Source organism: Chenopodium album, chromosome 5 (assembly GCF_948465745.1).
Source record: "Chenopodium album chromosome 5, dcCheAlbu1.1, whole genome shotgun sequence".
NCBI classification, from domain to species: domain Eukaryota; kingdom Viridiplantae; phylum Streptophyta; class Magnoliopsida; order Caryophyllales; family Amaranthaceae; genus Chenopodium; species Chenopodium album.
Window position 1 is genome coordinate 76,713,886 of NC_137838.1, and position 16,017 is coordinate 76,729,902.

The 16,017-nt window shown below is 29.1% G+C and overlaps 2 pseudogenes; both read right to left on the reverse strand.

Annotated features, from left to right (window-relative positions):
• Nucleotides 1–366: 366 nt before the first annotated feature.
• On the reverse strand, nucleotides 367–3,317 carry LOC145633198 (cytochrome P450 CYP94D108 pseudogene; annotated as a pseudogene).
• An 11,485-nt stretch (nucleotides 3,318–14,802) lies between these two features.
• LOC145633200 (cytochrome P450 CYP94D108 pseudogene) lies at nucleotides 14,803–15,780 on the reverse strand (annotated as a pseudogene).
• Nucleotides 15,781–16,017: the final 237 nt, after the last annotated feature.

Consider the following 16,017-nt stretch of genomic DNA (forward strand, 5'->3'; position numbering starts at 1 on the left):
TGAATCAATCATACCAATTTATGAGTTCCTGTAGTGAACACATAAAAGCATACAACATTGAATAGGGAAAGAAAAAAAAATATATGTGAAAAATTGGAAACCATATGATAGTGGGATAGAACATGGGAGAATTTTAAATATATATTTTTTTTAAAATTCTTTTTTGATCAACATTATCAAAAATTAAATCAATAGTCAATTTCATCAATGGTTCACATTAGTCAAAAATATGAATGGTTGTGATTTGATCTAATACAATGGCCACAATTTTATTGTGGCCACTCAAAAGTCATCCATGTAGACAAATCTTGTTATCATTAGTCGATATAATTCGAATGATATTTGAATTATTGGTTCCACGATCCATTAAAATTGTCTTGCCTTTAATTTAAAAGGAAGTCCATTTTTCATCCTGAGAGTTAGTGACATCAAATATTCAGGACATTTTTCTTTTTCTACCATTACCACATCAAATTGTTCCACCACACAAGCTACTATCGATTTCATTTGTAGATACGCCATATCCTTCCCTAAGCAAATCCTTGGACCCGCATGAAAAACAGGGTACTTAAAATGATTCTCTGGTTTGTAACAATTGTTTTCGTCTATCCATCTTTCGGGTCGAAACGTTAAGCAATCCTTACCCCATATGGTTTCCATTCTCCCCATACCATACGTGCTATAAGTGACAATCCAATCCTTCTTAATTGTTGTACCATCAGGAAACACGTCATCTTCCAAACATAATCCGTGGTTTATACACACGGGTGTACAGTGCTCATCGTACACCCGGATAAATAAAAAACGGTGGAAAGAACATCTTGTGTTTCATAAAGAACATACATGTATTTGACAAAGAACATGTTTGTATTTGACAAAAACATGCATTACCAAAGAACATAAAGATATAGTAGAAAGAACGAGATAAAAACTTAATAAATTTTTTTGGAAAATTACACATTATTAACGGAAAAAATTTAGAGGTGATAAAAAATCGAATAAGGCCGGACCATATCATAATTTCTCGTGCCCAAACCCGTAGAAAAGTAGCGGGTTTTCGGGCTTTTTTCGAACCCGGTTCGTGTTTTAACTAAAAATGCATTTTTAGGTTTGCCCAAACCCACCCTATTTCGGGCCGGATCTGGTCGGGATGCGAGTCATGCCAATGTTGATCACCTCTTAAAAAATCCTTACCAAAGATATCATTTCCCCAAAAAATAGTTTTCTATCTCTCCAAAAAAATTCAACTTCCCATAATAATTTAGTTTTTTTACTCTAATATTATTTTCAATTAAAAATAATTTAACATTTCAATATCAAATTTCAAAATAACATATGTTAAAAGAACATAATTTATATTGTAAAGTACATATAGTTAATACCTAAATAACACACTAATCAAACTCAAAAAATATACGATAATAAAAGTAATTTAAATATGACATATGATAATAAAAATAGAATTTGGGCGTCACTACGACCTTAAAGAACATACACGCCAAACTCAAAGAACATACTTTGTATTATTAAACCAAAAAAACATATATGTTTATCAATATATGTTAAATAACATAAGTTATAATGTAAAGAACATATAATTTTACTCAAAGAACACACTGATCACACTCAAAGAACACATTAAAGGTATGTTCTTTGTCAAACATAAGTATGTTCTTTATCAAACACTATATGTTCTTTTCGCCTTTTTTTGTTTACCCGGGTGCACCATGAGCATGGTACACTCGGATGTATTATCTAATTTTCATTCCAAACATGCTCTAGTATCTAGAGGTATTGGAGGGTATAATCGTAGACTCTCAGATAACGCTGCATGTAAATAATTCATTTCTCTTAGATCATCAAAATCATACATATCTCCAACTTGTTTACCAGCTTTAGTACGCACCTCACTTATTTCGAACCGAATCTTTCTCAAAACATCGGGATGCTTGGATAACAACCAATAAAACCAACTTAATCCCGAGGATGATGTATCCTTCCCAGCTAGAATAGTACTTGTTACAAAATCCCTTAGAAAATTACCATCTTGTTGTTTACTTATTTCATTGGCGGAAATAAAACGTGACAACAAATTTTGGGTATTCAAAATACGAATATTTTCTCGTGATGTTTCTTCTAACCTAGTTCGTATAATCTTCTCAGCAAAATCATGGACGATCTTGATCGATTCCCTTAACCTCTTCTCCGATCCTACATTAAAAAATTTCTTAATTTTCCATATTAAAGGGTGCATGTACATGAAACGCCCAACACTAAGCATAGCGGCATCCTCAAAAGCCCGCATAAATTCGGACTCTCCCGACCCATCACCCGCCAAACAACCCGGGTCAAAATCAAACGCCAACTTACAAATATTATCAAAAGCGAACCGCTCGAGGACATCTTGTAAATCCAAAACCCGGTCTGAACCGGATGCCTCTGTAAAAATCGGAAGAAGCCGTGTTTTAATCTCAAACTTTATATTCTCTAGGACAAAGTTCTTAAGGGAATGTTTGTTGAACTCATAACTGGCAGTTTTACGTTGATGGCGCCAATGATGACCATCAGAGTTAAATATACCGGTACCAAAGAAGTCATACAGTAAAGAGGTGAAGCGAGTGCCTTTAGGGTAGTTGTCGAAACGGGTTTTAAGGAAATGTTCGACGTTGGGAGGGTACGCGGTGATGACACCGTGCACTTTGCCAGGGCGGTAGAAGACGGAGGTGTGTGTGGGGAGGGGAGAAAGGATTTCGAGGCTATAATCGTGGAAACGGTGCCGGTTTGCTATGAATTGTGGAAAGGTTCCTAGGAAGGGGTATGTTTTGAAGCCAAGTTGTTGTTTCTTGGTGTTTGGTAGGTTGTTGAGTGTGAAATAGAGGGAAAAAAGAATGATACAGAAGAGAGTAAAAGATGGGAAGAAAGAAGTTAAGGTAGTGATTATTTGCTCCATTATTGTTTGTTTTTTTGGAATTAATGGAATAAGAATTTATAATTAAGGTAAATAAGTTAATAATAATCAACTAAGAAATTTGGAATTAGTGGATATAAACACTTGTGTGTTTCTTTTTTGTTGCTTGTTACTTTTTCTTTTGTTATGAAGGCTATAAAATGATTTTTTTTTTCCATTAAAAAGTGTACAAAATGAAGAACACTCTAATGTAGATAGAATTCAATTCTCGTTTCATTAATTAACATAGATGAGATATTTTGGACAGTAACCCTCACCTCAATGTAGCTCAAACAAACAAAATGAGGATTATTGATCTAGATAAACACTCATAAGTTGTCTTTTGTTGTCAATGTTGAAAAAGCTTGGAAAAAAAAAAAAAAAAAACATACATAATGTAACGAGATTCAATTTAATTTTTATTCACTATTGGATGGTCCGAGATTTGTTACAATCATTCATCACATTGTTTATCATTTGGGTTTGAAAGACATTGTGGCATAAAAATAAGAACATGCCATGCTTTAATAAAGTAGCTTTGATTTGGAATTTGTGGTGTAAGGTGTAGTATTGTAAAATTTTAGATTGAATTGCTTTACGGAGTACTAATATGTGTGGATGCAAGGCTAGATATGCAAAGCACAAAGCTAAAAATGAGAAAAAGTATATGCACTATAATTTTAGCTTCTTTAGCTGTAAGAACCGTACGATAGGTAAATAATGGAGATAAATATCATCCAAGATAGTCAACAATAATGATAAGCATAATTCTGCCTAATAATAAGTAGCAAAATTGTGATTATGATCAGAGAATTGATGTGCTTAATTTTTGTACAAGCTGGTATTTGATTAATTTACACATAGTTGTTATACATTTATCTTTCCTTTTTAGCTTGATTGAGTTATTTTTTGTTGGAAATTACAGAAAGTTGGGTGGAGTAATAAAAATGTAAGCTTTCAATTTTTTCAATTTTTTTTTATTTAAAGGGATGTAAGCTTGTTTTTTGTTTTAGAGCGATTTTCTAAAAAAGAAAAAGGATTTTATTGATGAAAGATACCTAAACGACACATAAAAATAATTTCTTATTAAGAAATCTAAAATTCCAACACAAGTACGTATCACCTTCAACTAATTACATCGTAGATTTCAATCAACGATTACCTTAAAAAAAATAAACTTCACCTGAAGTAATAAAATATGAGTTAGTACTAATTCGATTTTAAATAAACTTACATAGTTGTCTGAGTGAAAATACTCATATATATGATCTTCTAGACGGAGATTATAAAACCCTGAATCCTCAATCCTCGCCAAACGAACAAATAAAGAAATTAAACCTGATTAAATAATTAACGATGATTCTACTGTAGTCGTCAACTACGGACGACTACGGTCGACTACAATAACAGACTAAATCTCAACCGTTGATATTTTTTATTGCTTAATCTTAGCCTTCGAAAATTTTTTTTTTAAAAAAATTGAAAAATCAAAGTTACACATCATTTAAGTCATGACAAGTCAGCGACCAGTCAACGCCCAGTCAACAAAGGGTTGTTTGGTTCATTACTTTTAGAGGGTAATTTTTTTTTTCAAGTTATAATATTATAACTTATATATAATCACTCATAATTATAAAATTGAAGAAAATCATCCAAAATAAACGATTGACAAAATTCATTTGTATACTTCCATCCCCATTTTGATACCTTCACCCATCTTCAATGGTGCATCTAATTGTTGATCTATTTTAATGGGCACTCCATCATCAACCTCCAATCTTCATTATTTATCCAAAAATTACCAAATTACATATAGAATCAATAAGATTAATGTTTAATCATCACATTTATGCTTTAATTTTTTATTTCAGAGTTTGTATCAATTTAACTATGTGAATAAAAAATTTGATTGAAAACTATGGATTATATCTTTCGGGATCAATTGTTAGAATAATTCAAATGATTTTTAGTATAATTTAAAATAGTCATACGAATTTGTGAATAATTATCCGCCATTGAATGTTTTTTTTTAAAGAAGCCATTGTTGAATGTTGAAGCTAGATGAGCATGATTTTAGGTTGAAAATTAATTAAAATAAAAATGAAGATAAATCTAACTGATTCCCGTTTTTCTTTTTTTGGGCGTGTTTGTTATTGAGGGTTTTAATTATGTTAATAAATATATATAAAAGTACTTAATTATTTTTTTTTTTGAACAAATAAAAGTACTTAATTTAAAGGATGAATCTTTTCAATAAAAAAAAATCTCAAATATATTAAGTATATATTTTGTTAACTAATAAAAATATTAATACAGGTTTGCTAAATACTTGTAGAATATATTTTGCCTAACTAAGCTGTTATAGTCCTTAAAAATAAAAAATAAAAAATTTAAAGCATCATACGTATTACTTATATTGATAAGATTTTGGCTTTCAAAAAAATATATATTGATAAGATTTTGAAGTTTTTTTTTTTTTTTTTTTTTTTGGAAAAAAAAAGGTACTCAATGCATATATACTCAACCTTCATCTAATATAGATGATAAAATTCCTTTAGTTATTAGATTTTGATTCGTGTGAGTACTAGCATAGTTATTGTAATTTTTTTTTTCATTTTTTTTTATTACTAGCGTAGATTTTGTTTTTTTTTTTTTTGGAAGCATAGTTACTTGTATTTTTTTTTTGAAATATAATTACTTGTATTTAATTATTTCTATATGTAAATTTTTTAATTAATACGTATAATCTATAATAACTAAATAAAATTAATTTCATAAAGATATCTAAATTAAATTAAATTATTACCATTTCTTTAATGTTTATATGGTGGATTATTGTTTATAATACCTTCATTATCTAAAAATCATTGTTCATTGGAGCAGTGCAAATGCAACTATACTACTAATAATCTTATTCTATATTTAATTGTTTCAATTATGTTAATAAATCTATAGTAATATATATAGTTAAAGGGGGTTTTGGGTGATAAATTTCACTTTCCCAAGATATCCCTTTCATCTTTTATAATTTCCAAAAGAAAACTACAATTTTAAAAATATAACTACCATTTTTTTTAACCAAAAAAAAAAAAAAAAAAACTACCATCCTTTAATTTATTTTATTTTTAATGTTTTTTTTTTAGGGAAATCATATTTTGCATAAACATTATAATGTACTCATATCTTACCTTTTAACCTCTACGATTTCATCAATTTATAAACCCACTAATATTTTTTTTTTATTAGAATAAGGTAGATAATATTTTAGGAGAAAAAAAAAAGAGAATCGAGTCGTGCATATTATTTTCTTATGTTGCACACGCAATTTGCATGTGTCTCACAGCTTGTAATGATAAAATCGACAAAAACAAATAATCAAAACTCAACCTTGGTAGTTGGTGTCGTTGTAAAATAATATCTCAAATACAAAACAAAATTGCAACATTCATCAAATAGTATATATCAACATTTATCTTCAAACTTAATATTAAATAAATTTCACTTGAAATTATTACTAACTTACATCAATTCCACATTTTTCCAGAAACATATAAAAGTATTACTCGGTTGGTCATGGGTTATTCGGTCGGTCACGGATTACTCTCACACAGAAAAGGCGCTAACGGATTGAGAAAATTTAGTAACCAATGACTGTTTGAGTAACCCCTACATAAATAATCCCGGCGAAAATGCGTTAATCGACTGAGTAACCCCAAAATAAGTATTCTTGACTGACTAAGCAGCTAGTGCCGACCACACTGAAAAAGCACCGAAATTTTATTTAGGCAGGTTGAATAATAATTTATAAAAATAAGTAAAAGTGTTAAAAAGTGAGTCTTTTTTATTTTTTATCTTGTTTATTGGGTCGTCCTATATTATGGGTGGGTATCCCCACCTTGTTCGGGTATGATGAATAAGAGGGGTTTGATCTTAAATTGTATTTTTGTCATTTTCCAACAATATGACACTCAGCCTTGTTAAATTAAATTAATTGTCAAATACAATGGTGGTAATGATTTAATTGTCAAATGTTCTTATCAATTTATTACCAACAATGTTATTCACCAAAACATGTGTATACATATTAATATATTATATAAAAAAAATATATAATTAAATCGTCCTAAACTCCTAAACAGTTATAGGCAGTCCCAAAAATAAAAAAGCAAAGATTAACTTGAATCAAAAACAATTTGAAGAATAATCATTAAAAAAGGCTACCATATTTGATTGTAATAACCTTCGAATATTCTTAATAGGGATTACACAATATATACTCCCTCCGTTCTTATCATCTTCTTATATTCCACTTTGCTATGTTCATTTTTTTTATCTTCCCTCTTATCATTTATTCCTTTTATGGTTAAAAAAAATCACTTTAAACACTTATTTCGTCACCACATAGCTTACACAAAACTCTAATTATAACGAAATGAAGGAAGTACTTAAATGAAATTGTCTAATTTAATTGTAATAACTTTAAAATTTTTGTATTGGGACTCTAAAAAAATTAGTTGGGTCCGCCTAATTTGATTGTAATAATAATCTTCAACTACTAGACTCTATAATACTTAATTATTGGGACTGCCTAGTATTTTTTTATTGGACTCTATAATACTTAATTATTGGGACTGCCTAATTTGATTTTAATAACTTTCAAATATTTTGTATTAGCACTCTACAATACTTAGCTGGGACTGTCTAATCTGATTATAATATAACCTTCAACTATTTTTTTTATTAGACTCCATAACACTTAATTAGGATTGCCTAATTTGAGAGTGAGGGATAGCTCAAGTGGTTAGAGCTTTCCTCCCGGTTTTAAGAGGTCCTAAGATCGATTCTCATCCCCGCCCTTGTGGCTCTCTAAACACCATAAAAAAATAAAAAATAAATAAATTAGGATTGCCTAATTTGATTGTAATATCCTTTCTATTTTTTTTTTTGGGACTCTATAATGCTCAATTGGAACTGCCTAATTGATTACAAAAATTAAACCTTCTATTATTTTTTTATTGAGACTTTATAATACTTGATTGAGATTACCCTATTTGATTGTAATAACCTTTAAATATTCTTAATCGGGACTACATATCATTCCCACCATTCTTTTTTTATCTTCTTATATTCCATTTAGCTACTTTGTTTTAGGTATGCCCAAATATAAATTAGATATATCCAAATTGGGAAACATTTTATATATACACCGTAATCTATGTTTTAATCAAGTCTAGTCTTAGTCAATCCTTCTGATTAACATATAAAAATCAACTTTTGGGTACGCCCAAAATTAAATTGGGTATATCTAAAAGTGAATTTTATGAATGTATGCTCTGTAGGGGTTAAGAGTTTTTTTTTCTATGCAAGAGTAATCCTGTGCCGGGAGCTATAGGACTACTAATCGAATTTGCTAGGATTTTTATCTGTATGAATTTTGATAATCATCCGTCGATTAAAAACAAACTAACTTTTAGCGTATTTTGGGACTAACCAGTTTTCGTTTGGGACCGCCTAGTTGTGTTAATTATTGTTCGATACAATGTACATTCAAGTATATATTTTAACCATGTCTTATCTTTTGATTGTCTTAATTGACTAATAAGATTCCAATTTTAGGTACACCCAAAATTAAATTGGGGACACCTAATTAAAAGCAAAATTTATGTATGATCTAGGGGTGTGAGTTTTATTCTACGTAAGGTTAATTCGTTGCAAACAATAAGATTATAAGACAAAATAAGATAAATATACTGAAAATTGCATAGTACACTAGGGTGTACCATGCTCATGGTACACCTAGTGTTAAATGATGAGTTTTTAACATTTCATTTGCAAGCCATCAGTTTGTTATTTAAAAAAAAAATCAATCTCTTCCACAATTCATGAGATTCAACATGATATTCTCCATTTTTACATAACTTTCAAAATTAAATTTCACCATATTTCAATTTTGAATTAAGAGAGAATAAAGTTTATAAAGAATTTTGTAAAGAGAAAAATACAGAGCAAATTATGAGAACATTTTAATCGATGGATCGGAGAAGGTAATTTGATTTTATTTGTTATGATTTTAATTTCAGGTTTTTGCTTATTAGGTTGATCATATTTTGTTATTATTTTGCACGATTATTGTAAAATATCATTTTTTTTTTTCAATTTTGAAATTTATGAATTTGAGATCCATATGACAAAGGTTGAAGATGATGTTCTTTTATTTTGTCAAAGGTTGAAGATGATGTTCTTTATATTTTTTCAAATGTTGAAGATGATGTTCTTTATAAATTGTACTTATGTTTGTTTTTAGATCTTAAAAACAATCATCAATAGAGAAGATCTCAAAAGAATATCGTCATCAACCTTCACGATCCTGATTTTAAAATAAATATATGTAGTTAGTGATAATTAATATTAAAAAACATCCGTGATATTATTATAGAACATGATAATATTATGTAATGAACATATATATATACACACACACACACACACACCTACCACGATTCAAAGACAAAATTCAAAGAACATTTCACAATAAGCAATGAACAATATGTGACGATAAAAGTACATTGCAATTACGCAATCAAAGAACATGGACATTTAAAATAAACTATCAAAAAATCTAATAAAAATCATTATATAATATAATTATGGACATAAGGAAAAAGATATAGTTTTACAAAAATTATTGTACATTACAAACAACTATAAAGTACATCATGTTTTCTAATTGAGAACATTATTAAATCACATATAGGACATCACAAAAAAATTATATATACCAACCCTAAAATGAATATTGTAACTATATATATTAAAGGTGAAAAATATGAATGAAATAAAAAAAAAAAATTGAAAACTAAAATTTTGAAAATGAAATTTATAAATTTAAAATTTGAAATTTAAAAACAATATTTTTAGGTGAAATAATTTTAGAGAATAAAAAAAATATGTATAAAGAACGTTATATAGTCATATAAAGAACCTCATAAAAAATACACAAAACAATCATTAAAATAAATATTTTGATTAATTTTTTTTTAAAAATTGGTAAAAAAAATATGAAAAGAATATATTTTTTTAAAAATAAAGGGAACTAAATATAGTATTTTGGATAATAAGATTTTGAAAATGAAATTAAAATTTTAAAATTAATTTGAAATTCAAAATTTAGGTGTACCATGTGCATGGTACACCTGGGTGTAGGAACCACTCATTGTAAATATACTTACCCAATAATTTGATTTTTTTTTAATCAACTAAAATAAGATAAATATAGTTTATTAACCAACATTAGATAAATAAAAGGAAATTCGCACTAAACTAATTTAACGTTTAAGATATTTATTTTTAAAAAATTAGGTTAGTTCTACGATTCATGTATTTATATTTGATATATGAGAAATTAGTCAAACCAATATATGATTATTTAAATGAAAAGTGTGACATATTAATTATTTCCTACAAGAATATACGAAGTATATCAATTTATATGCTATTTCACCAAAAAAAAAAAAAATTATATGCTATTAGATACACTAATCTTTTATATAATTTTAAGAGTTGTTTTTCTAACTTCTCACCAAATTTGTACAAAACTCCAATCCTACAATGTGGTGCACTCCTTTTTTTTATTTTTTTTATTTTTTTTTTATTTTTTTTTTGTTAGCAATAACTGTAAAGGATTTGATCAAATCATATTTATTGATATTGTTTATAGTTAGCAATCCCTTGATTTACTCTTTAGATTGATAGTCAAAGATATCCCTTATTCTTAGCTAATGTTCCTAGACAAGTACTCCAATGTATCTAGTCGTATTATATTGCTTAATCACGTACTATATATACTCATGGAATCACATCAATATAATTAAGCTTTCCAACATTCTCTTTCCCATAACTCTATCATGGTATCAGAGCTTTTGATCCATCTTTTCTTGCTTCCGCTACTACCATGGTTACACTATCAAAACCTTTTGTTGACGCCGACAAATGATGGTGACCATATTAAACTTTCTTCTCAGAAAGCTTCAAACCAAAATCACATTTTTCATTCAACTCTTTTTGGCACCCCGTATTTCATATACCAAGAGATGCCATTGATATATTTTTTTTTTCTCCAAACCCCTTACATGGAGAAACAAACCTTTTTCGATATCCCGTAGTTTACCTACCATGTGTTACCATATACGAAATTCTCTCCAAAACCATTATGGAGAAACATAACATTATGTTCTAAACCACCATCACCACCATTAATATTTTCTATCTCACCTTCAATGGTGGTGAAGGATCGGAACCTCTATATTTTTTTCCCTCCCATTTGTTGCAAGCATACGCTAGCAAATTTTTATTTATTTTTAAATATTTACAATCAATGGTTCATGTGTTTAAAAACCGTGAAAAACACCCATTAAACAACTTCTTATTCTCTCTCTATATACTATCTTTTTACTTCTTCATGAAACTCCTCCAAAAAAAAAAAAAAAAAAAAAAAAAAAAAAAAAAATCTCTCCTAGCTCTCAATTTGGTACGTACACCTCTCAATTGAAGAAACACCAACATCTTGAAGTGGCAATCAACAATCAAGAAGAACATTCATTTTACAAGATTGTACTTTCCCTTTGGCCGTCCATCTTGCGGGGGCGTATAAAGGATTTGATCAAATCATATTTATTGATATTGTTTATAGTTAGCAATCCCTTGATTTACTCTTTAGATTGATAGTCAAAGATATCCCTTATTCTTAGCTAATGTTCCTAGACAAGTACTCCAATGTATCTAGTCGTATTATATTGCTTAATCATGTAGTATATATACTCATGGAATCACATCAATATAATTAAGCTTTCCAACATTCTCTTTCCCATAACTCTATCAATAACATCCAAATAACATCCTTTCTCCAAATAGAAATAAAAAAAAAAAAAAAAATCAAAATTTCACTTCTACTTTTTTTTTCTTTTCTTTCTAAGAAACTATCTCTAGTTTGTTAAAACGAAAAAAAAAATCTAATTATTACGTACTGTACAAAATTAGTTGCTTCAGTTATGGCACTATCTTTCCCTTTCTTCCACCCTTTCTAACAAACTTGGTCACTAATTGGCCTTAACTACTACAACTCCGTATTATATTTCGTAATATATATATATATATATATATATATATATATATATATATATATATATATATATATATATATATATATATATATATATATGAAAAATATTTTTTATCATTAGTTAATATAATTGTAAGATGTAACAGCTAACAAAGTACTTTAGTTAAAGATAAATAATGAAGATAATTTTATCCAAAAATATAACTAAAAAATCCTCAATTTATGCCTAATTGACAGCAAGTCTGTATTTTCATTTTTCTTTTCCGTTTTTTGTTTAATTCTATTTCTTATTCTTTTTTCATTTTATTTTTATTTATTTATTTATTTTTTTTTATACAGCCTATTTTATTTAGAGCTTCAAAATTTTCATCAATGGTGATTAAGATTAAAAAAACTACTATCAAGTACTCCATCAATTTAGACCATACTATTATAATACATGAATATGATACATGAGTTTTGAATCGGTTTTTTGAGAAGTAACATTCATATTAATTAATTATCCTTTGAGATGTGATTCAAATGAATTGACTAATTTGATTTTGTGAGTTTTAAAAAAGCATGCATAATTGCGATAAATTGACATTGCTTTAATTTTACAAGTTTATCATAGATTTTGGTAATTTAGAGGATATTTTGGTGAAGGTTCAGTGTTGACAATAATGGAGCTTAATAATAGAGATGAATCATGATAAAGGTTTAAGATGATTTTTTCCCCGATTTGTTATACTTCTAAGATAATCAGGCCATGTTTAAATAATATTATAACTTATTAATGAATATTACTTTTACATCTGTAGTAATAAATCAACCACAATTTAGATCAATAAAGTATGAATGTTTTGGTAGAAGATGAAGATTTAGGATGAAGATGACATATATTGAAAATAAAGTTCAATTTAATTCATACAAAGGTTAGAGATGATATAAGTTGAAGATGAAAAATTAAAAAATATATATAAATAAAAATCAGTTTTTATTAAAAAAAAATGTGTGAAAAACCAAAAAAAATTAACCAAACAATCCCTTGATGACTGTGTAGTATAGGTGTAAGATTCGACGGCTAAGATTAGACAAATAATATATCAACGATGTAGATTTAATCTCTTAGCGTAGTCGACCGTAGTCGTCTGTAGTCGACGACTACGCTAGAATTTTTAAATAATTAACCACCATAGATGAATATATTCATTGAAAGCAATTAAAAAAGTTTTTTGGGCGGGGGTTTACCACCTGATTAATAATTAACACTAATTCGATTTATTCTACAATGAGACATACTTATATTTTTAGCACGATTTAACATGAATTATATGATCGAATTCTACGATGCTCGCATTTTTAATAAGAAGTTTTAAGCTCTTAATTTCATCTATTCTAATCATGTTAACCTTAGCTTAAAATTATACAAGTATTTTTTTTTTTAATTTTTTTTTTTTTTAAAAATGAGTGAAACAGTTATGAGTTAGGATCTATTCTCTTCAGCTTAATTTTAGTGTAGCTCAGTTCATTTCAGTTCAGTTCCTAATTTCCTTCTCTCACAAACAATTTGGTTTAGTTCAATTCAGTTCAATTTAGTTCAGTAAATCAGAACAAGCCCTTAGTCACCTTAAAAGTTGTTGGTAGAGAAAATATTGTACACACATGTATGATCGGAAAGCTAATATAGACCACTATCAGATATGGGCTCCCATGCTCAATACCTGGGTCCTGGGGTGTCATTTTAGTTTTGTTAAGGCAGTAATTTCAATGGAAGTTACTAAATGTGCAAGCGGTAAAAACTGAGTTTTTCTTTTCTAGTTCAAATCCTCACAAAACGCTCTGAAAAACGCTGGATTTGGAAGCAAAGTTTGAGACTATGGTGAAGCTTGCCAATGTGGTGGTGCTCAAAATAGGCGAACAAACAATACCTCACTAATTGCAATAATCTGAAGTATTCTAGTAAAATGTTTTTTATTTTTGGACAAGTATTTAGTTTAGTAAAATGTGATTATTCTCGCAAAATTTGTCCACCCTAGTTTGCAATGATTTTCTGTCTTCGAGAACAAGAGTCTTCCATTGAGAACATCGAGTTTTAAGAGACTTGAATAGAGTAATAAGTCACCAAAAATTGCAGAAACAAATCATGCATATTTCAAAAATTGGTGATGAATTTTTTTTCAAGTTTACAAATTCACTAGCCAGAAAAAATTAGGCCTTGATAAATCACCTTCTTTAGACACTCTCTACTACGTACAATACGTAGAGAATATTATTTGATGACGTGAACAGTATGTAGAGAATATTTCCAACCATTTCTATGGAATGAAATCACCTGGAAATAGATCCAAAGGAAGGAAAATTCTTGCATTGGAGTTAATTAAATGTATCCCGATAGACTCTTAAGAAGTTATACTTTTACTTACATAGACATCATTTACTATATTTGATATCAATTACAGGCTAAGAAGAGTATTTTTTTAAAGCCTACATAAAGTTTAATAAAGTACGGATTACTTAATAAGTGAGCTTGATCATTTTTCATATCACTAATTATATATAAAGATGATTAAAATAAACATATTGTAAACGTATGTTAAACATAACAAACATGTAGAAAAATCTTGTAATCATTATTCAATATAATCCGTGTTATATTTGCAGTATTGCTCCCCAGGCCATTAAAATTGTCTTTTTCATCCTTAGAGTTAATGACATCACATATTCAGGAGATTTCTCCTTTTGTACCATAACCACATCAAATTGTTCCACAACACAAGCTACTATTGACTTCATTTATTACAACATCTCTTAGAAAATTGCAATCTTGTTTTTCACCTGCAAATATAAAACGTGACAACAAATCTTGGGAGTTCACATCATCACTATTATCATTACTAATATTTTCTCTTGATATTTCTTCTAACCTCATCCGTATGATCATATCCGCAAACCCATGTACGGTCTTGATTGACTCGCTTAACCTCTTCTCTGATCCTACGTTAAAAAATTTCTTAACTCTAATAAAAAAGGGAAGTGTGTACAAGAAACGTGCGGCACTGATCATAGCGGCATCGTCAAAAGCCCGCATAAATTCGGACTCGCCCGACCCGTCACCCGCCAAGCAACCCGGGTCAAAATCGAAGGCCAACTTACAAACATTATCAAAAGAGAACCGCTCGAGAATATTTTGTAAATCCAGAACCCGGTCTGAACCGGATGCATCTTTAAAAATAGGAATAAGCCGTGTTGTAATTTCAAGCCTTATACTATCTAGAACAAAGTTCTTAAGGGAACGTTTGTTGAACTCAAAGCTAGCAGTTTTACGTTGATGACGCCAAAGATGATCGTCGGAGTTAAAGATGCCGGTACCGAGGAAGTCATGGAGTAAAGAGATGAAGCGAGCGCCTTTAGGGTAGTTGTCGAAACGGGTTTTGAGGAAATGTTCGACGTTAGGAGGGTACGCGGTGAAGACATCTTGCACATTACCAGGGCGGAATAAGACGGAGGTGTGTGTGGGGAGGGGAGAAAGGATTTCGAAGCTCCATTCGAGGAAGCGGTGCCGGTTTGCTAAGAACTGTGGTAAGGTGCCTAAGATGGGGTAGTTTTGGAAACCATGAGGTTGTTTTTTGGTGTTTGTAAGGTGGTATAGTGTGAAATATAGTGAAAGAAGAATGATAAAGAAGTGTGTAAAATATGGAAAGAAAAAAAATAAGGTAGGGATGATTTGCTCCATTATGTTATTTGGATAATAATGAATGAAAAAACTAATTATTAGGTTTTTATAAGTTTAAAATCAATTGAATCATTAACCTGCTGGTTTAGACGGAATTTGATTTTTGATTAACTAATTAATTGAGATGTTGTTACGATGGGCAACGACCTCACATTAAATTAGCTTGAAGATACTATGTATACGTTTTATCGAAAATTGTGGAGATAAACCCTTGTACGTTTCTTTTGTTGGTTGGTT